Below are 23,500 nucleotides of genomic sequence, written 5' to 3'. Positions count from 1 at the left end.
TCTTTCTTCATTTTCAGCATGGTTCTACAGAAATTAATTTAATAATTAAATGCACAGCATCCATCTTAGGGTGGCTGACTTTGTCCTGAATCTCAAGATGGCTGCCCAAATTACAAAATGCCTGTCCTTATCATAAAATAGGCGATTACCCTATTTATAGTCATAGCTTGACACCTAATCCGTTTCATGTCTAGTTTTTTAGTACACTATACTTAGCATGAACTACTTAACAAACCTTCTATTATTTAAAACATTCTAACCTTATAACCATAACTCGGTTTTTAAAGCGGTTTTGCTGCGAAGCACTGTGATCTCTAGTTTTCTGCACATTTGAAGGCATTCATCACCCCACCAAGTTTTCTACACTCGGTTTAAGGGGGAGGGGATCTTCTCCACTACATTCAGTTTGAGAGGGGGGGGGTTAGTCATTCCTATTCATCATCATCAGTTAAGTGTGTTGACTAATAAAGGGCCTGATTCATAGAATAAAATAGCGCCGAAAAACGCCTGTTTGTTGATTCATGGAACACATCGCACGTGGCTTACCGGAGACTTGCGCTGAATCCGCGTGGGTCCAACACGTCACTGCAACACCACGAACGCCTTGCATGAGATTCCCAGCGAAGGCGCATACCGTCTAGGCAGTCACCTAAAAAGGGGGAGGAACACGTGGAATGGGGAACAATAAGCGTAAATATGAGCGTTACGTGGGAAGTACCACAGTAGAATACTTGCAACGCCCACACGCGTGCTAACAACACGTATTTATGGACTGAACAGGACTCTCTGGCACGTGGAAAAGGACACGCTAATCCGGAACGCGTCTGCCAAGCGAAAGCAGGCAAAAGCAGGGGTAAGCAGGGGTAAGCGTCACCACGCACTAAAAACAATGCATAAGTGATCGCGGGACACCACAGAAGGAGGTGGATAGCCAAGGCATGCATTTTATTACCTAGGACCAGACTTTTTGGGATGCCTGATGACCAGGTCTATGGCAGGTATAGGTTTCCACCTCATATCATATTAGACCTGGTCACGGAGTGGGAAGATGACCTCACATCACCCACCCTGTGCTCCCAAAGACTGAGCCTCTTGGAAAAGGTGCTCAATGTACTGAATTCTTGGCCACTGGGTCATTTCAGCAGAGAACTGCCATTGTCGGGGGCATTTCACAGGCCACGAAGTCACATTGCCTACACCAGGTGTTGGCAATCATGACTGCACCCCCCTCAGTCCACAGGCACATATACAGGCCCAGAATACCCGCAGAAAGGCAGGCCGTTGTCCAGCACTTTTACGCTTTGGCGCACTTCCCTAAAGTGCTTGGTGCCATTGATTGCACCCATGTGGCCCTACGTCTACCTAGGGCCACAGAGCACATCTATCTCAATCGCAAACACTGGCATTCCATCAGCGTGTAGGTTGTATGTGATGCCAAGGGAATCATCACCTCTGTATATGCCAACTATCTGGGGTCCACCCATGATAGTTTCATATTCAGAATGTCACTCCTACAGCGGGCCCTGGAAACTTGCAGGCATGACAACACAAAGCTCATTGGTGAGTACAAATGGACCTGCAAATGCATGCATGTCTCACGCAGACAAAACCACACCACTGACAACCCATCTCACCTCTAAAGGGGACAGTGCCTACCCTCTGAGCACCTACATGATGACGCCAATACAGAACCCCACCACACCACCCCAGGTAAAATACAACGCAGCCCATATTACAACTAGGGGCATAGTGGAGCGCACATTCGGAGTGCTAAAGTCACACCTCCGCTCCCTTGACTACTCTGGTGGTGAGCTACTATATGCACCACCAGTAGTGTGCAGGATCGTTGTGGCAGCATGTGTCCTGCACAAGGCTGCAACATGGCGTCGTGCACCGCTGGACATGGTGGTGCCCCCACATCCCCAACCACATGCATGGCGGCTGCGCATGGGAGGGGAAGGGCACAATGCGAAGCTGCCCGTACCAGCTTGTGGCACATATTTTTCACCTAAAATCCAACCCCTGCGGAGTGCACACAGCCCTGCCACATTGTGTCCTCGGAAGTGCAACATTGTGTGCATCCCTTAGTACTAAAAGTATCTCAATCTGGTGTGCACAAAAGGAACACATGGAAGATGGAGTATGCCACAAACACCATGACAAAGTACACATCTAAATGCCGGTATATCACTTAAACCCTCCCACACTTCATGTCACCGGCTTGACACACCATGCCATGGCATGCAATGTCCAAACTGAGAAATAAATGGCCAACACATAACACTACTGTCACAAAGCCTGTAACAATCAAGCTAAAAAGTCCAGAAATAACTCACTCATCAATATAATCATGTACACAGGAACATCAATTAGCCAGTACAACAAACCAGAAACACAGGACCCAGGAGTTAATCTGTCTGACCATGACCATACCCAAATGCACATGTGCCTCAATGTGTCATGACTTGCACATGCCACCCTTCTAAATTCCACCCTTCTTAATTCGTGTGGCACTGCTAACCAAAGTGGGCCCAGTTGCATACAGCATGAAGGCTAACAACAATGGAGGCAGTCAAGACAATACATGCAGATGGAACATGAACAAAGGATGTATCTCAATGTGATGGCATCACAAAAAGTGATGCCAACCATGCATTGGACAAACAATGTTAATGTTAAAGGTATTTATATAGCACACCGTCACCAACGGAGTTGGTCTCCAGGCGCTCAGGCGGATCTGTAAAGAAAAAAGGTGGGGGGTGGCTTATTGGGTAAAGAGGGCGTAGGAAAGTGAGAGGTGGTGTACTGTTGGCAGCTCCAGTTTGGTTTTCACTGTGCACTGAGCTTGGGTGTGCATTTAGGATCGAAGCAAGTCCTAGCATGCTGCTGTTAAGATCTATGTGTTGATTGTTGTTGCAGTGTGGTAAAGAGAGAGGTCATTGTGTGGGTTTTTGTGTGGAATTAGGTATGCCGAAATTTGAGGTTTTGGTTAGTGGGTTGTATGTCTCATAATCCCTGTAGTATAGTTTATGTATCAGGTTGTCATACTGCATTGGAATATTCTTTCTCTTGGCTTACTGAGCGTCTAATTTCTGTGGTGATATCGTGGCTGGTTCCAGCAGATTAATTCCCAGGTACGGGGAGCACTGTCTCCTAGTTCGATAATGGTGTTATGTTATCCCTAACCAGCTCCTTGCTATTTAATTACTATCTAATTACTGTTGGTGGTCCATTGGTGGTATAGTCTTCTCTTCCCTTTCCTGACTGTCTAGTTTCTGGGGTTGAGGCTGGCCTCCATCTAAGTTTGACCTTAGTACACCCAGGCGGCACGCATAATCCCTGCTTAGGTAGTGGAGTTATTTTATCAATCCGCTCCTTCCCATCTACTACTGTTGGTGGTCCATTGCGGCCTGAGCCCTTGAGGATGCCAGGTGCCATTGCTGGGTCATACCCTGCTCTCCCGATTTATCTGGGGTGTTACATGGTATGATTTGATGTGGTTTGTTTTTTCATTGATAAGTGGATATGTTACAAATCCGTATGGCCCTATTTTAGAAGGGTTGATGATTTAGGGAGTCAGGTTAGGTCCTTCTCTCGGCCTAGTTCCTCTGTGTATTGATTATGGTGTGGAGAGCCATGATTTGAGGAGTTTCCTGAATTGTAGGTGATCTCATTTGTTCCGTATGTACTTTGGTAGTTCATTCCAGTTTTTTGGGGCGAGGTGAGAAAAGGAGGATCCTCCGAGTTTCCACCTGTTGTATGATTTTGGTTGCAAGCGGATGTCACTGCTGGATCTAAGTGGCCTTGCAGTGTGATGTACGTTTAGTTTTTCTTCTGAGGAATTCTGCACCTTGGTTGTGAATTGCTCTGTGGGTTATGCACATTGATTTGAACTTGATCCGCTGTTTGATGGGTAGCCAGTGTAGCGTTTTCAGCGCTGGTGTGATGTGTTCTCTTCTAGGTAGTTTAAGGTGCATACTGGCTGCCACATTTTGTGTGCGTTGAAGTTTATTTAGGAGTCATTCAAGCAGGCCTAGATATAGGCTGTTTGCGTAGTCTAGTCTGGACATGATGTGGGCGATGACGGCAGTTTTGTTGGTGAATGAGAGGAATGGTAGGATCCTTTTAACCGATCGCAGGAGAAAGATTTCTTGATTAGGGCATTTACTTGTGGCTCTAAAGTGAGTTTGTTGTCCATCATGACTCCCAGTTTTTTTTTTTTTACAGTCGATGATGGTGCTGGGGTTTCGCCAAGTTTGGTTGGCCATGGGATGTAGAGGTTGTCTTCTCCGTCTTTTGTGATGATCAGTATTTCTGTTTTGTCTGGGTTGAGGTTAAGGTAGTTTAAGTTCATCCAGTTGTATATTTCACAAAGGCAGTTCTCTAGTGTTGCGTTGTCTTCTTGTGATTATTTGTGAATCCCAACATCATAAATCCCACTAGGGGTGTATACAAAGGTTGGACTTGAGACTGCCGACAGATCGAATGGAAGCCCAATGTCACTGTGTAAGTTACTTTCACATGCTGCACTCCTAGCAAGCCCATGGAAAGGGGAGCAGGAGTGGCTTATGTGTCTGGACCCAAGGCACAAACACCAACATGAGACAAGCCTCTATGGGTCCAGCTGGAACCTACAGTGGATGCCCTTGGCTGCCACACAAAGCAACACACTGTCACATAAATGCACAATAGACAAAAAACGTATTTTAAAAAATCAAAAATGCTCAGAGAGGTCCGGGGGCATGCGGGCCCTCAGGAGGGAGGAGGTACAGGGTGCATGTCAACACCCACATCTGTGGATGTTAAAAAATAACCCTCCATGGGTTAATGGCCCGCACGGCTATGATGGAGTGGGAGATCTGTTGCTGCTGTCGCCACCCTCTGGTGCTGCATCAGAATGTGGTAGTGGAAAGGGAGGATAACCATGTATAGCCCTGGTTTGGTCCTCCATGGCAGTGGCCATGCGGGACTGAGATGCTTGCATCTGCAACATGATGACCCGGAAGTCTCCATGCATCACCTCACAGTATGCACGCAGTTCCTCTGTGATGGTACGAGTCATCATTTGCATCTGCTGTTCAGACCATCTACTGCTGGATGCCTCGAGTGCAGTCAGTGTAACCCTAAGGGACCTATACTCTGATCTCAGGGCTTCCCTGTTGGCCCAACCCTCTGCAGCCAAGGACGCATGCAGAGCCTTCATTTCTGCCCGTCTGCTCCTGTTGCTGGCCACCATGTTCAGCATGTGTGAGAGGCATGTGGACAGCCATGCCTGCTGCTGGTGCTCCACCTGTCTTTCTGGGGGTATCATGGAATTGGCCACCCTATCCATGCCATGAGCCAAAATCTCATGTCAAGCAGCCTGTTGTTCAACAGCATACATGGACTGCTCCCACACAGAATCGCCATCTCACACACGGCCACCGCGTCTGTGGACCATACCCGTGCCTATGACGCCGTCTGTGGCTGCAGGTCTGCATCTCTCCCTTGATTTGCTGCCCCAGGACCACGAGTCAATACAGTGTAGCGTGACCCTGCAACTGTAACTACTACAGACAGACGTCCCGACACTGACTGACCCTGTGAGGGGTCTCACCCCTCCAGATGTTTGGGATGCAACAGCACCCACAGTCGATGCACTCACCTGCGACACCACAGAGGTATCCATATCTGATTCACCACCAGAGCCTAAGGCTTCCTCGGAGGAGGACTCAGACTGAGTCTGGGTCAGGATGACCTGTAGCACCAGTGGAACTTCATGGGCTACCACACCACGTCCTCCATTGATGGTTGGTCATTTCTCACTATACTGTTCCTCCTCCACCTCCTCCTCCTCTGCATCCAGTGCCTCATCACCTGCACATGGACAGAAAAATAAACAAAGAGCCATGTAAATACCATAGCCCACACACATAGGCATCACAACGTCATTATGTAACACATCAACCTGCCATGCCCCAAACTCCCGCACCTATGCAGTGTCAATGCAAGTGAAGGGTAGCATGAAAGCAGGCATGGTCCTCTGTGGAAGGGCTAAATACAACCTGTAGTGCATGGTGCATAGCAGCTGCTAAACACATGAGCGCCTGACTGGTATAGTTCATCCACCAATATCACAGATGCAAAAACACATATGCCACATACCATAGCCATGCCGGATCTGTAATACTGCATGAGATGGGACTTGCTGACTACTGTCCCAGAGCCATGTACAATGGATGTGAGATGACATGACATGTAAATCACAAACTCAATACACACAAGTGTCACACGGTGCAACGATGCAAGGGTGGTGGAATAGAGTGAAGCCAGACACACCCATCCCATGAGGCCATCTCACATTGACATCACACTAGTGAATAGGCATGATGAAGGTGAGACGTGGGGTTGGAAATGTGAGTGGGCAGTGCAGTACATGGGAATGGCATACCAATTAAATACAACTACATTATCATCAATGAAAATTCCGTCGGCTGGTGGAAGTGTATGTGCAGGCATCAGGTGTCAATAGCTGTTAGAGGGTTGTAGGGATACAGTAAACAGCCACCGAGTGTGGAGTATGGCAGGCAGGCAGTGCATGGGTACAACTGGTGGCTCAGGGGCCCGTGTCGGAGATCATAGTGTGGACAGGTGACTAGTGCATTCTCTCAGTAATCCAGGACTCCAGCAGGGGAGAGAAGGTAGAGAAAGCAGAACACACGAGGACGGATCATAAGTGTCCTCGGACCCACAGAAGGTTCACCTCCAGTGCCATTGAGGCAGGGAGGCTGTAGCAGAGGGAGGCCCCAGCCGAAGATCGACATTAACCACCAACTAATTGCTCTCAGAAGTAACTGACACTGAGGGAGTAGGAAAGGGAGGATCAAATACCATGAGAAGGAAGCAAATTGGGAAGATGGAGTTGAAGGAACTGCAGCACCAGGACCCATAGGGCCCCGTGGACAATGCAGAGCGATTGGAAATGAACAGTCGGAGCCACTTGGAGCCAGTGTCATCATCACAGTCCTAGGGAGACACAATACCTGGCACCAAGACAAAAGGACACTCCCCACTGTCCAGGTCAGGATGAGTTGCAGAGGGAAGAGCACAGAAATCTGGGTATAGGCTGATGCAGTACCCCACCATATGTATGACCAGTCCTCTGGAGACACTGAGCTACTGGGGGAGTGAGAGAAAAGGAGGAATCTCCCTGGGGAGGTGCAGCTGGCAGGGTGACCTCTCAGAGACGTCAGAGATGTGCGGAGAGAAGGCAAGTGTGGAGTGCAAGATTGTCACAGGCTATCCGTCATCACAGGTTGGAGCAGGAAGAGGGTCAAGAGAGCCTGGACAGAGTGACATGGAAGGTGTGAGCAGGTGTGGTGATGGGTTTTGTCACGGTGTGCAGCACATTGTGCGTATGCAGTCTGCAGGTCAACAAGCACGTGTCAGTCCACCATGACATGGTTCACCCATTGCAGTCATGCAAATTCAGCCAGAAATGTCAGACAACCAACACACTTCATTCAAGCAACATACACATGACCTGGACACACATGCATCACCACTTACCAGACATTCCTTCATAAATTGGCAGGTCTCCCATGCCTTGGATCTGCTCCACATCAATCATAGCACCTATGATCTCCTCCTGTGGAGTGAGTTCTTTGTCCTCTCGTGTTGACCCACCGCCAGTCATCAGAGTAGAGGTCGTAGTTGGCACCCATCTTACCTTTGGCTCGGCGCCGGAGGTCATACCAATGCTTCATTGCGTCAATAGCTGAGTGCCTCTCATGGCCCAAGGCATTAATAAGGTCAGCAACACACTGCCAGTGGGCCATATGCTGGGCAGGCGTATGTGTGCTCCCTGCCCGCACATGCATGTCATGTTCGTGTACGTGCACGTAGTCCACAAGGACCTGGAGCCCCTCATCACTAAAGCTCTTCTTCCTCACTCGTGCAGGTCTCCTGTGTCGTGCCTTGGGACTGAGCCTGTTTGCCTACTGCACGTTTTGCCTTCTACGAGGCTGTGCAGACCACGAGTGGCTGGGACCACTTGGGTCTGTCGGGGCTGGAGCACTGGTGGCCTGGGCTGTGGCATCACACACTGATGGTGTGACTGTAGGTGCCCTTGCAGGTGGCTGTACCTGGGTGCCAGTGCCATGACGCTGCGCAGCATGTCCCTTTCCCTTCAATGCACGGATAGCATCCGCCCCTTCGTCTCTGTGGACCGGGGCTGGGAGCTCCACAGGCATGACTGGGTGACCTGGAGGCTGGGTGGTGGTTGCTACAGCTGCCCCTGCAGCTACCTGACCCTGGCGGGTGCATACAGCAGGTGACACTGCTGCATCTGGACCCTGGGTGCTGGTGCCATGATGCTGCACAGCATGCCCCTTCCCCTTTGATGCATGGATAGCATCTGCCCCTGCGTCTCCATGGACCACCAAAGGCATGGCTGGGTGACCCGGAGGCTGGGTGGTGGTTGCTACAGCTGCCCCTGCAGCTTCCTGACCCTGTTGGCTGGGTGGCATGCTCTCAGTGCACAGGGCAGAACACCTCTGCCATCTCACACATCTCTGCCATCTCCGGTGCCTCCGCCACCTCACACACCTCTGCCACCTTGGGCGCCTCTGCCACCTCGGGCGCCTCCCCGGCCACCTTTGCCTCCCTTCCCACTAGTTGCCCTCCCAGTCATGGCACAGATGGATTGGTGCAATGGGAGGTGCAGCTATCGATTGTCCTGGGCAATTTGAGTGAGGGGGCAGTGTACGTGATGTCAGACGTACCAGTGTGCCCCAGCAAGGCTCAATGTAACCCCTGGGGAAAAAATAAATGGGCCACGTAATGCACAGGAACCCCAAATTTTTAAAAAACCTATACATGACCCCACGGCGGTCCACATGTAAGGAAAAAACCTAACGCAGTACGCTGTGGCACCAGCAACACAGAAAATATGTACATGAAGGACACGTAAGCTACAGTGATGTTAAATAAGGGGTTATGTGACACACAGGGGCACCCACAGATTGCAACATGCGTACGCAACTCATCGTCAGCCTCAAAAGTACATGCGCATGTGCGCAGAGGAAATCCCCCACCAAAAGAAGAGGCTTGCAGCAGTGAAGAGATCGTGTGGAAACAAAGTCCACACGTCCATCGGCTATAACTCGGCAAGTGTGTGATGCTCTCCTATGCACTACTTTATCCCGATCCTGAACGCCACACCCAACGTTCAGTGCGTGTCACGTAAGTTACATGCTTAGGGCCTTCCCTCGGATTTCACGCTAATGCACTGTTTCCGCACGTGCAAAGTCACTCTGTTTCCGGCTGGCCATGCGAGTAACACGGAAGAGCCACGCTCCTGCCGACCAGCCAATTTACCTGCCTCCGAGTGCCCCGAGCTGCCTCCTATGAGCCATCTGCTGCTGCCTGGCCACTGTGTGTGCCGGCTACCCACGTGCCCTGCAATTTTGGTGCCTGCTGTACAAGCCATTGCCAGAGCTCCTGTCGTTGGACCTGTGACCACATCTGCTGATCCAGAAGACTCCCGACGTGCCAGATCACCGCTCCACAGCCCAGTACCAGGACCACCTTGCTCACCCACACCTGCGTCGGTGGTTGCCATGTCTGAAGCAACATCATCCGAGGCAAGTGACAACCCGCCGGCAGCGACGCAGAGGGCTGTCAGCTTCTCAGCCAGGTAAATTGATATCCTGGTGGAGCAATTCCTGGTACATTATGATGCCCTCTTCCCTGGACCATCACAAGTCGGCAAGGAAGGACGGACAAAGATCTGGGTGGACATCGTAGGTGCCATCAACGCGGAGGTGGTGGCACCCCGCAACTACATCCTTGTCCACAAGCGCTGGGAGGACTTCAAAGCCAGGACCCGCAACAAGGCCTGCTTCCTCATCAAGGCTGGCATGGACCAATCGGGGCCCCAGGGCTGGTTGACCACCCACAACATGCGGGTCCTGGAGCGGTTCTACCTGGTTCTGTACACCCAGGTCAGGAAACTCTGTCTGGAGTCCATGTGTACTTGTCCACCATAGTGTATGTGCATATTGATATATGGTTGGAGTGTGCACCTTGGCCTTATGTCTGGTATGTCTCTTCTACATATGTCTGTGTGCATGTTCCATACAGTGCTGCATGTGTGTCCATTCCAGCATGTGTGACATCAACGGCATCTCAGTTGCAATGTGTGATACGCTGCAGCATCTAACAACGTGCGCATGGTTGCATAAATGTGTCTAGACGTCGCCATGTGAGAGGTGTGACGTGTGCATTTGGCAACATCATGGACATGCATGGTGCTCATGTGCATGTGTCTTGGAAGTGAGTGTGTAACTGGCCAACAATCCTGAATGGATGTTCCTGGAGCATTTGAATGTGTGCTTGACTCTTGCTGGCAATTTTTGCTTGAGTGGACTCTGACGTGATAGTTATGTGGCCTGCTTCATTAATGTCAGCTGATGTGTGTGGATGCAATGTGTGCGTCACATGATGTATGTGAGGGACCTGCACAATATTGAGGTGCTGACAGTGACTTATCCAAGGATGTGATTGTCTAATGTGAAAGACACACATGATTGTGGATGTGTGTTCATTGCACAAACCGGTGTGTTGTGGAGGGTGATGATGGTTGTGACCTCTGCCAGTGCAACTCATGTACTTTTGTTTTGTGCAAAACTGACATATGTTCAGTTACCTGATGTTTGTTTTCTATGTCTCCCTATCTACAGCGACGATGGGAGAAGAGGGCGGAGGCGGCGCTGTGAAGCAAGGCAGCAGGGATGCCTCCACCAAGCACAGACGCAAGGCCCAGTCGTCTTCCGGGAGCGAGGAGGCTGGTGCCACGTCAGGGTCAACGGGCGCAGTTGGGGAGGGTAGGTCCAAGAGGGCGAAGGTGGTGGAGGACTCCTCAGCAGTGGGAGGGACAGATGAGCTCACACAGGGGCAAGGCACTGCAGAAGATGGTGGGGAGGCATCCAGGTTGGCAGGGGAGGGGGAGGAGGAGGCCACATCAGTCCAGTCCATGGTGCCCGGCAGGGCTGATGACGTAGGTGTGACTGATGCACTCCAGACTCAGGGGCCGGAGGCAGCGCAGGTCGCCGTGGAGGTGCCTGTGCATATTCCTGCTCCTGGGCCTGTAACTGGATCAGTATGCACCTGCGGGCATGCCGCAGGCCGGACCCATCAGCGGGTGGCAGATGTATCCACGCAAATGGATACATCAATACCTGTGGATAAAGCCATTCGGGACCGGGTGGAACCGTTGCTAGCTGGTATCACGAGGCATACAGGCAACAACCGTGATGAGGTGCAGGCTTCCAATAGGGGGCTTGCATGTCATCACAACGAGATCTGTCGTCTCTTGAACTGGCTAGCACAGTTCCTGGTCTCGCAATGGGTCAGTGGGCTGGCCACTTATGTGACCCCCCCTCCTCGCCTTCCTCCTCTGTGCGCCAGTCATCCTCCCTGCCGTCTTCCGGCCCAGATACCACCAGGGCCCCCTGTGTATCTGTCCCAACCCCAGCAGCCAGTCTGGTGGAGATCACATCCCTGCCAGAGTTGGGAGTCGAGGTGGAATCAGCAGATGTGGTCACCACAGCAACAGGAGCCAGGGCAATGGAGGAAGAGCAGGCACCAAGGAGAAGGGCACGTACACGACAGCCCCGGGGGTTGTCACCATCCCGGAGGCTGCCCTTGATGCACAGGCACCGGGCATATTAGCGTCTGGGAGAGAGGCGGGCGGATGGCCTCAAGGAGACTTGCAGGGAGTTTGAGAGGAGCATGGTGGAGTCACTGCTAGCCCTCGAGGGGGAAGCGGAGGCCCGCCTAGTGGAAGTGGATGCAGTGTTCACCCGTACCACTGGCTCCCTGGCACTTGCCCTTCTGGGCCCTCCTCAGCACTTGCCCAGCCCCTGATGCCCCATCCTTCCTGCACTTCTCCCCTCCCCCTTCCCTTATCCCAGGCCCTCCACCCTGACCTGCCCCCTCCCCCTGCACTTACTATCATTGCACTTGCATGGTCCAAATGTCACAAGACCTAGTAGGATCAATTATTGTCGTTTCTCTCGTGTCCTCCCCCGGCCCCATTTTTTGTCTTGTGGTGCCTGGAAACACTTGTGTATAGGCGCCATATAAATGTCCAATAAATAAATAACTCCTTAAAAGGAGAATAGATCCTATATTGCCCTAAAGGATACTCATGTTGCATTCACATTTCACTATATATGATTAATGAAATAAAGTAAACACCAGTGATGTTGGAGTCCTGGTGTGTAAGGACCAAACTGTTGCATCGGTACCATCTTGGTTAATTACAAGAAAATCTGCATCTCATTGTCTTTATTGAGACTGTATGTAGTGCTTCTGAGATGGCAGATCACTTTAGCCTCTTCTTATCTGAGAGTCAGTTCTCGATCAGTGATGTGCCAGTGTTTTTAAAGATCTTAGATCTCTTATTTTTGTCTCTTGTAAAACTGGTTATCATCCTTGTCTTTTTATCATCTTTCCCTGACTCTACTCTGGGAATAAGCAATTGTGTTAATTCCTGATCATCCGCTTTCCTTTTGGCTTCTCTGATGTTTTTAATAGAATAGCCTCTTTCTAAAAATCTTTTTTCAATTATAGCAGATTCTTTCTGATAAGTTGCCTCCTTAGTACAATTTTGTTTTAGCTTGCATACATTCTCCCTTGGGGATGTTCTCAATCACATTTTTTGTCACAACTCTGATAATGTAGGACAGCATTCACCTGTTTCTTTCCTGAATGTCCTAGTGCATATTTCATCATTCACAATGTCAATGTTTAGATCTAAGAAGGTGATATGTTGAGAACTTTTCTCAATTGTAACTTCTATAACCGAATTATTGCTATTTAGGTCATGAATTAATGCAATGAGCTCATCCTCATTCCCCTTCCATTTCAGTAGAATAGCATTGATATATCTCAACCAAAGTGTATTTTCTTATAAGCATCAGGATATCCAAAGACATGTGTATATTAGTATCCACCCATAAATAGGTTAACCAAAGAAGGTTCATAGCAAGCCCCCATGGCCACGCCCCTTGTTTGTCTGTACAGAGAGTCATTAAAAAGAAAGATATTGTGTTCTAATGTGAACGCTAAAGATTCTTTGATCATTTGTAGTTGCAGGAAAAAACAAGCTGATGTGTTCTTGAAAAAGTACTCAAATGCTTTGAGTACCAGTTTATGAACAATTGATATATAGAACGCCTTAACATCCATTTTTGCTAGGATGTATTGTTTATTCCATTTTATTTGATTTAAGCTATCCAGAACCTACATTGCATCCCTGACATCGGAATCCAATTTAAATAGTTCAGGTCTTAGACAACATCAATGAACTTAGACATGTTCTCAGTCAGCCATCCTTTACCACTAACAATACAGAATGGCATCATAAACGGTATTACGTTATAATTAGAATTGTTATAGACACTGTCACGCACTTGTGATGTCATCATGTGTGCATGATAATGACGTGAATTATATAAATACGACCTTCAAAATGGCGGCAGTGATCCACCACGCGGAAAACCACCCATTTTGAAAGAAATATACAGCTCAATGTCAGGTAAGATACTAGGGAGCAACCATGGGAATGGAGTGTAGTCTTATTTAATTTTGACTTCACGACAGAAAGGTGAACACATGTGTTTTCTTTTGAAGATACAAGGAAACATTTGCATCTACCTTGAGGGTACTTTTACTTAATCACAGCAATATGCACTGCACTAGTATGAAAAGGTAAATGCAACTGAGGGGTAACCACCACAATAATCAAGTTATGCAAGAAGAGAATACTTAATTTGTTCAAACACATAACAGTGGCCCCATATGTCTATTTTCAGGTCACGTTAAAATTAATATGCAACTTAACAATAGCCTAGCAAATATGAGTGGGTGAGGAATGACCGAAGGTTCTCATTATAACACATCAATAAAGATTGCAAGGTAAACAGTGATTTGTATCTTAGAAATACCACAGAACTTTAGGTTGACGGCAGGTAGCATTCACTGGTTGTTGCCTTTGGTTGCAGCCGATTTTCATAAAATCCACGTTTTTCATGGGGACATGCCCATATCTTCAAAAGAACAATTTTGAGATATGTAACACAATGAGTTCTAATAGTTAACCCCAATTGAGACATACTATTAGTCAACACACTTAACTGATGTTGGATTGTATAATTTTGGGACAACCACTTTTCTCTAGTCTTAAAAGTTAAGGGGGTTGGAATCCAGATCTCACAGGGTACATTTTGGAAACAACAAATACCTTATTTCATATGGATGTACCGTAAGAGCGAGGTTGAACCATTCAAAACTCCCACTTTGAATTTCATTCTGGACACTTATCAATATATAACTACCTGGCGGTTGCCATTCACTGGAATATATGACTGGTCAACATTGATCTCTTACCCTGCCCTTGTATAAACATTAAATAGTGATATTTATCATTTTGGTCTTTTATTAATCTTACGACAATGTGGATGTTATTGGCTCTTTTATCCAGTTTTTTTCCTTTCTTCTTTTTTTTGTGTACAAGTGTGTGATGGCTTACAATTGGGTGGCTTAGAGGGTTCCTCTGCGGAACGAGAGTCCTTGTCCCCAAGGGGGGGAGGGGGAGTCTCTCTCAGTGAGGTCTTGCTTGCTTCTACCCATAGGGAGGGTTTTACGTAGCGAGCTCACCTGCCTAGCTTCACAGGGAAAGGCTCCCCCTGGGGAGAAGTGACTGAATCCCACGATTTGTCACAATGCAGAGACAGACAAACGAAATACTTAGGAGATACATCAGCCCAGACAGCTGAGACAAATAGTATTCTAATGGCACTCCAGCAGGTTGTTTCATCCAAGCCCACATTTATTGGGCCTCATTACGAGTTTGCCGTTCCGCCGCCTGATGTCCCGGTGCCACTGCGACATTACAAGTTACGGCGGCCTGGGATGTCAGGCAGCAGAAAGTGTAAGTCCCCATCCCTGTGGATCAAACCAGCAAAAGGTGTCTGGTCTGATTTCTAACCGAAGAACCAAATAATATTGGACAATTCAATTTACTAATCAGTGAAAAATGAAGTTGGGCGCATAGTAAGGGTTTCTACTCTGCTTTCTCTCTTGACTTTTCACTATTCTGACTAGCCTCAGAACAAGAAACCAACGCGCAGTCCCACATCCAACAGATTATTCTGAAAATGTTTTCCCAAATCCAATTAGAGTTCGCCACTAGTTGTGCAAAGGCTGACTTTTTCACTCTGTACATTGAACCCATCCCTGTGGAGTTCGATAGGACTCCACGGCACTGAGGACACGGAAGCACTGGCACCGTTGCTAATGGTGCCAGTGCTTCCGGGAAAACCATGTCTGCAGGGGCCCATGCCCCCGGCAGGTCAGAGCTGCTGGGAGCAATGGCCCTTCCAGGCATACTTGTAGTCTGGCGGTCGGGAAAGGGTGCCGGTACGCTGCTACCAGCACCCTTATTTCCAGACCACATGGCTTGTAAAGAGGCTCATTGTCTCTAATCCAGAATAAATAGTGAGTACAACTTTGATCTACAATGGTGGATGCAAAATGATTTTAAAGATTCTAAAGGGTCGCCAATAGTATCTAAAAAGCTTTGGCAGAAGGTTTGGATCATCAAAGAGGTTAATCCTCTATTTTGGGTAGCGCAGACTAAAGCATATAGATACTATTCTGTGCACATTACTGGTAATACACTAGCAGACGTGTCCGCTAGACAGGAGACAGGATTTGTGGCAGCATCTTTCACGCGCTACACTTTACACATTGATGAGGACATTAAAGTCTGCTGTGAGGAGCCAGGAATGAGACGCGAACACAGGGGACTCATGGTTTTGTCCATAAACCTTTATTGAAACAAAAGGAGGTTGGAAAATGCTCCTCTGTCCCCATTCTAAGAGGTATTTCCCTACCAAAACAAAACTCAGGGTCTGTTTGATGTCAAGATGTCCAAAGCAAAATGTCCTGTGTCCAGACCCTCACATTCTAAAAATCAAATCTAAAGGAAAAAGGGAAATGCCTTTGGCCTTAAGCAGTGTACAAATATTTTTCAAGGAAATGAGTAACTCCAAAACAAAAGTTCTAGAAGGCTAAAGTTCACAGTTCCAGAGGATGGTTCCCTTCCCCTGGATTTCTCTTCACACAGCTTTATACTTTTAGGGATACAAGTTCCTTGAGTTTCTTTTGATCAACAATACAAATGGTATGCAAAACAACTTGGCTGTTAGTCTGAACCTTGGTAGGATACCTGGTGTACTCTCCTACCAGGTTTAGTCTCCTCTTTAATATAATTTCAACAGAGTCTTTAGATACTCCTAATGTATCCTTATCAGGATTTCCTTGTGTGATGTACTTTGCACACTGTCCAACTTGACCTTGCCTGGTATACTATATTGCCAGGGCTTTCTCATATGAACACTCTTGCAACTTGAATCTGTCTGGTAAACTCTCCTGTCAAGACCTTCTCACAGGTACTCTGCGCACACTTGATAGTCTCCTATACTTATTCATTTCCATCCCTTTAAGAGATATTGGGTCTCCTATTCTTTCATATATGTTTCATTTACTTTTGCTTGCTTTTTGTAGGGTTGCTGAAGTGGCCTGGTGTCCCTGCTTCCCTTGGGTGGACTCACCAGCTCTTTGTGGCATGCGTTGGTTCTTCCACTGCAAGCCTGTAGCCACTCTTTGGCGTCCCGCTCCTCCTCTCCGGGTTCACCGCCTCTGCTCCATAGCTTCTGTGCCCCTCGCAGCTACCACTCATCTGCTCTGGGTTTCGATGTGCTTGAGCGGCATGGAGGCTGTCTTTCAGTACCTGCATATACCAGGAAGCCTTTCTTGCTCTTCGGGCATCCTCTCAGCATACCATCTCCTGCAGTCTGCTCGCCTCTGCTTCTTCTGTGAGACGATTGGCTCCAAAGACCTCTCACCAGCCATGCGGTCCCTCGGCACAGAGAGGACAAGAATTCTCCAGCCAGCATCTCTCTCCTGTCAGCTGGTTCAGCGGTTTAAATGTCCCAGCATCAAGTGTGTGTTTGCAACCACTAGAGCGCAGCTTGAGCTTTTGGCCTTCATTGATCTGCATTACTTGGCTCAGTTTCCTCATTACTGTACTTTTGTATTCAGGGAAAGGAAAGTCAGTTCTTGATGAATTGCATACAGAATATGAAAAGTATTCTTAGTAGTCTTCATAGGTGGGTGAAGGGAGTTCTAACATTATGCCATTAAGGTATGGGACATGTAAGGGGTATCCCTAAAGGAATAAAAGGACTACCATGTCTGATCTGATGATGTTGTGTCACTCTCCCTAGGGTTGCCAACCCCCCCCCCATGTGATCCTCCCTCATATAGCCACTCCCAGGGTCAGGATCAGGTAGCGGCTGCCTTCCCCTGGCCACATGGTAAGAGGTCCCCGATGGGAAAGGAGTGATGACACCATCGGATTCATCACACTGCCTTGATACAAGCTGTACTAACCCAAAATGATTCCTTAGGACATATACCTATTTCCTGAAAGAGAACCAGGTAATGGTCACAATTCATAATGAAATCCCTCATAAAGTTGGAGAGCCAGTTGAAAGGGTACTTACAAACAAGCAGGATAGATTAAAATGAATCTCTGCTACGTACTCAGGAATGGCTACTGCCCACTTGGGATATTAACAGCTACTCCGCTTTGGCTGGATAGAAGCGCTAAGAAAAGATGTAAAACAGTACATTGCTATTTTCTCAATATGCTTGAAAACCATTGTAAATCATACCAGTAAGCCAAAGAAGCTCATTTACTGAGGGTAACAGTGTCATTTGAAACAATGTTCATGGATACCATTTGTCCCTTGGTAGTAGTTAACAGATACAAATATTTGTTGATTGTTGTAGATTTGCATGCAAGATTCACCTGGATCGTTCCCCAGAGAAAAGCTGATTGTAAGGAAATCATAAGGTATATGTAGTCTCTAGTAGCTATGGCACCGCCTAAAACACTCCTAGCTGACAAAGGTCCAGCATTTTCTATCAAAGCCCTAAGGGAAGTGCTGTCATTCTGAGAATATATCTTGCAATTCTCAAACCCGTTTTGGTCACAACCCTATTGGGATCGTTGAGAGTGAATGGGAATGATAATACAGGCCCTTACTAAATGCATCCTTTTCTATGGGGGTAACTGGGTAGAGCACTTGCTTTTATTAATGAGAAGTATAAATAATGCACTGCGTTAATCACAATGTGATGGTAAAACACGATACAAAATGCTGTTTTGCAAGTCAATGTATAGGCCTGACTTATACAACCCTTCTCGATCCCTTACCAGGCTAGATCAATTGCTAAATCTCACTACTAAGAGATTCTCTGGAAGTGGAGAAAGAGCTCCTGGAGGAAAAGAATATTATTAAGGTGGGTTCTGGGGTTATTGAGAAACTGCATTATGCAGATACTTTTGGCCCTAAGTACAGGCAACCAGTGCAGGGTATCAAGCTTGTGGATATAAAAACAGCAGTTCTTCCAGCTTTGCTCCCTAAAAAGGATCACATCAGGTTTCAATAGACCACCAGAAACCAGTTTCAGATGGTGATTCACTTATACCCAAATTAGAGCATGTTTCTTCTTAAAGAACCTAGACAGCAAGCAAGCGATTGTGGTCATATATCAATGACGAGGGAGACCAACGAAGAAGCATCCAATTTTGTCTGTATAATCTACACACTATTAGAGACTTTTCCAGACCTAAACAAAGATCACTATTTGCAGATACCACCAGCAAACAGTTCTGGAACAGAGGTTGGAAAACAATCTTTGGGACTATAGATCATTTGTAAACATTTTCTAACCACTGGAACATTAACACCTGCAGCAACACACCATGCTAGCAGCGTAGTTAATTTAACGGTTTGCCCCATTTTTTCTGAAAGAAGTGATATGGCTGCCCAAACCTGAGCTAAAAGGGCGCCCGGGAATGTTGGAATTGGGATGTAAGATGTGGCGCAAAGCTTGTCAGGTCATGGAGAACCCAAACCCGTGTTCTCCGCAAGTGCCGCTAGTGGCATTGACCGGAGGAGACGTGCAACTGGGGAAAACGATTCGTAGGCACTGGGAACCGGTGGGGATCACGACAGTGGTAGATATATGGCAGGAGGGGGAAGTAAAGGAATTCGGGGTGTTGGCAGAGGAAACGGGTTTACACAAAGGGCAATATATTACTTATACTAGAATGGTACGACAGATCAGAGAGACATGGTCTGAAATAATACTGGAAGATCAATCTGTCACGGCCATAGAAATGATATATGATATAGCAGAGGGAGGGCATGAGGTTTCTCGCATCTATGAGCTGCTGATATCTAGGGTGGGAAAGGAAGTGGCCCAATTAAGACAAGATTGGGAAGAGGAAGCCGGGGAAATCATGAGTGATGGGCTATGGAAGCGGGCTCAAGGGTACCATAAAAAGTGTCTAGCGAGGCTACAACAAATATAGCTATATGTAACCCACAGGGCATACATGACCCCCCAGAGGATAGCTCAGTATAGGAATGCGGAACGACAAACATGCCCCAAATGCGGGGAAGAGAACGCAGGGATGACACACATGTTTTGGGCATGTCCAGAAATTGGGAAGTTCTGGGATGAAGTAGCCCACCGATTAAATGAGAAAGGGATCAAGCTAAACGTTGAATCAGTGTGGGCATGCATGGTAGGGGGGTTCCCTAGACCGCGCCAATTCAAACATTTGAGCAAGCTTAAGGACTTGGCATATATACTTGCCAAGCGTAGGATTGCCATGGGGTGGATAACATGCAACAGACCGAGGGTAGAAGTTTGGTGGAGTGATCTCCAGAAATGGACCGGAACAGCAGTATGGCATGAAGCGGTCTGTAGGGGAGGGGAGGAGGAAGCAGAAACCCTGACGGTCTGGAAACACTTAATGGCCACATTGTATGGGTCCACCCAAGACTGCTTAAGCGAACAGGAACCTTTTGAGAATACGGACGGGGAGGTTCCCCCGGAGGAAAGAGAAGCAGAATGTGAGGTGGAGCAGGCTCAAGTTGGGGGGAGGGTAAGGGGTAAGCCGTAGATACTTAACGATATGTACATGATGTTAAAGTATTATGATAAGTACTGCTGGTTTTGTTCAATGTTGATTGTTTGTTGTAAAAACCAATTAAATTGTTAAAAAAAAATAAAAAATAACAACGGTTTATCCTCATTCACTGCACAAGACGGATGTATAGGCTAGAGTCCATGCACCCATAATCATACAGTGACGTGGCAGCCCACCACAGAGAGCCCCCTTAGACTCTGGTAATGGTAATAAGTCCAAGGATGTTTATTGGATATTTAACAATCAACGTAGGCTAGGGACTTTCAGGTAGTTCTCAGGGCTAAGCGAGTCCTTGGGAAATTGGCGCTAGGGCCGTCACAGTCTATCCAGACTTCCCCAGTCTTACCCACCTCCCTGCCCCAGGCATCCGTATCAGGATGTTAGTACTAGTCAATGGTAACACCTGTCTGTTTGTTTCTGCCTTAGGCCAATAGTGGATTTACCTGATTTGAAGGATGGCTCGCTCCCTAGGGCTTTTCTAACTTTCCATGACCTACCCAATTTAGTGTTCTAGGGAGTTACGGATGGTGCCTTTATATGCTCGGTGTCACTCTCTCCACTTACACATGCATTCTTACCTATCCCTGGACTACAATGTTCTCCTCCCACCACTTCACTCTGATCTCTCACTCTGCCATTCCACCTCCACCCTTTTATCATATGTATCCTCTTACTCCGGCTCTTACTATTGCTCTGGTCTCCAATTGCCACTCCCGGAGACCTCTGCTGTTATACTTTCCAACTAACCCCCACTCAACCATTCTGACACTCATCCTTAAATACACCACCCCTCCCATGATTGGCCACTTACCTTATCCCCTTATCCAATGGCTTACCTTCCTTTAAGGTGTGTGTCAGGGGAAGGCTTCATAGGGCCTATGAAGCCTCGCCCCCTTCTTGCTGCATTCTGGACCTGGAGTGTGTAATGGCTTCCAGGAGTCATGCATGCCTGCAGGCTTCTCTGGGACCTTTTACCTATACAGGTACCTGGTGGATTATTGGAGGAAAAAGGCCACCCTGGAGACCTTGTATTTAATACAATAGCCTCCCTGGTGGGCTAGTGGACTCCATGCAGCCCATTGCTGGGTGTTGTTAAGGCCACCACACCCCTTTATGCGGCCTGGTGTAGTGATGCTTGCTGCACCTCCGGCGTTTTCCCGCAGCGACTTCTTTCCTATTGCAGGGTCTTTCTGCGGCATCGCCGCTGTCACCGGACACGGTAAGGAGATCCCCCCCCCACCCCCTTGACAGGGCCACAACACTGGCCCTGTCAATACACACAATTCCTTTGGTCATTTCTGTGTAAAACAACACCGAACACATAGTGGGCCTTCCTTGAAAATTCACGTGCACACACTATCAGTGATAGATTAGTAAAGAATGTGTTCTAGTGTCACTGTTTCAGAAGTAACTAGGAATATATTATGGGCTAGATTTGAGACTTTTAGCCAAGGACCTTTATTAAATCCTGAAGATGACATGGACGAGCTGCAGGTCTTGGTTGAACTTGTCTGTTTTGTTAGATAGTTTGACACATTTTTGTGTTACAAACATTTCCCAATACAGTGAATTAGGTCCCACTGGGAGCATTGCGCAGTTCCATTTTCAGATTCACCTTCCAACTGGGACCTAATCAAAAGGTTTATAAAGATATAACAACGGATATAATTTCAATGTACCATCAAATGAGGACACCTTCTATTGGTCTACAAACACTGTAGTATTTTATAGAATGCTTTTACTAACATGATATAAGATTCCCATAAAAAATACGATCTAGCATGGAGGTTTCCTCATTTCATGCATCTCTTAAAGGGATAGTCCAGTAAAAAAAATGATTTTAAAAATAGATAGGCAACATTAAAAAAATAATACTAGCACTTTTTTTTTTAAAAACTTCCCTAGGGGAGCACTGGAGACCCAAAATGCTAGCCAAAGCAGACAGAAACACAACGCGGTTGTGTTTGAAACACAACGTTGTATTTATGTTTGCGGTCGCTTCAAAAGCGACCACAAACATAAATACAATGTTTTTAAAGCTGCGGGTTTATTTCTAAGTTTTCCGGGCTCCTCCAGCCCGGAAAACTTAGAAAAAAAACTGCAGCTAGTGCTTATTTTTTTTTCAAAATAAATAGCACTTACCGAGATTCAGCTGCAGCTTTCCTGCTCGGGTCTCCGGTCCCCGTCCTCCGCGTACAGCACCAATGAAGGAAAAGCCACCCAGCGGTAGCTTTTGTTTAGTACAGCTGGCTGGCTTTTCCTTCATTAGTGCTGCAAAAGCAAAAGCCAGCATAGGCGGGCATCCATTTCACAAAATAGATGCGCCCATGTGCTTGCTTTTGCGAATTTTGAGCTTGAATAGCTCAAAATTTTACATAGGAAGTTTAAAAAAAAGTGCTAGTATTATTTTTTTAATGTTGCCTATCTATTTTTAAAATACATTTTTTTACTGGACTATCCCTTTAAATGATACATTTTTCAAACAACCTGTCGTAAGAAACAGACATGTGGGGGCATAATAATAATTTTTGTATTTATTTCCCCCTTTCCTCTTCCCCTTGCTCGTTTTCCCCTTCACGGCCCTATCTTTGATCGGCTGACGGGGTTGGGTCTAGTGAATGTGACGTGCGGGTGGAGGTTTTTTAACTTAGGTGATATCACACTGGTTAGGTGTGGTATCCCGCCCACACACAGTAGTTTGGTGTTTGTTGGTGGAGGTTCCCTTTTCCCCACTTTCTTAACATTATTTATTCAGCAGCTTATGTTTGGTTGCTGTGACTTTTAGTATGTTTTTATATGGCAGTAAATTTATCATTTATCACATCCACAGAGCTCCATCTCCTTTGGGGTCCTGATGAAGGCAGTATAATTGATGTCCTGCCGAAACGTCCCTTGCATAACTCTGTGCCTTTGAGTTATGCTGTATGGTTCAACAACGCTACCATGGACGTAGACCCGGGATGTGTTTTTTGGTCATGAATAACTTATTTTAGAACATGAAATAGGTTACATTGGTAAATTGAGGATATCTGTGACTTATTAGCCAGATAGGGCCAGAAAGATAGTGTTTTTGCCCGCCTTCTTCCTCATAATTGAGTTTACTGTGCCACCACAGGCTTTAATGATTCATTCATAAAATGTTAATGGATACATGCATGCATTTTCCATATTGATATATTTATTTATGTGGTTTGTTTTACCTTGTAAACATAGGACCAATGGCCTATGTAATAAATTATAATAGTTTTATTACAAAAGGATAAATACCTTCCACTGCGTGTTTTGTTCCGTGTGGTGATTTAAATAGCCTATGGAATAGGACCCGGTATTAGTTAAGACTGGGTCATTGAACTATTTGCCTAATGGTTCATCTGGGGGACC

Source organism: Ambystoma mexicanum, chromosome 7q, assembly GCF_040938575.1.
Source record: "Ambystoma mexicanum isolate Mex_15411 chromosome 7q, UKY_AmexF1_1, whole genome shotgun sequence".
NCBI classification, from domain to species: domain Eukaryota; kingdom Metazoa; phylum Chordata; class Amphibia; order Caudata; family Ambystomatidae; genus Ambystoma; species Ambystoma mexicanum.
Note: the sequence above shows the minus strand (reverse complement) of the source record.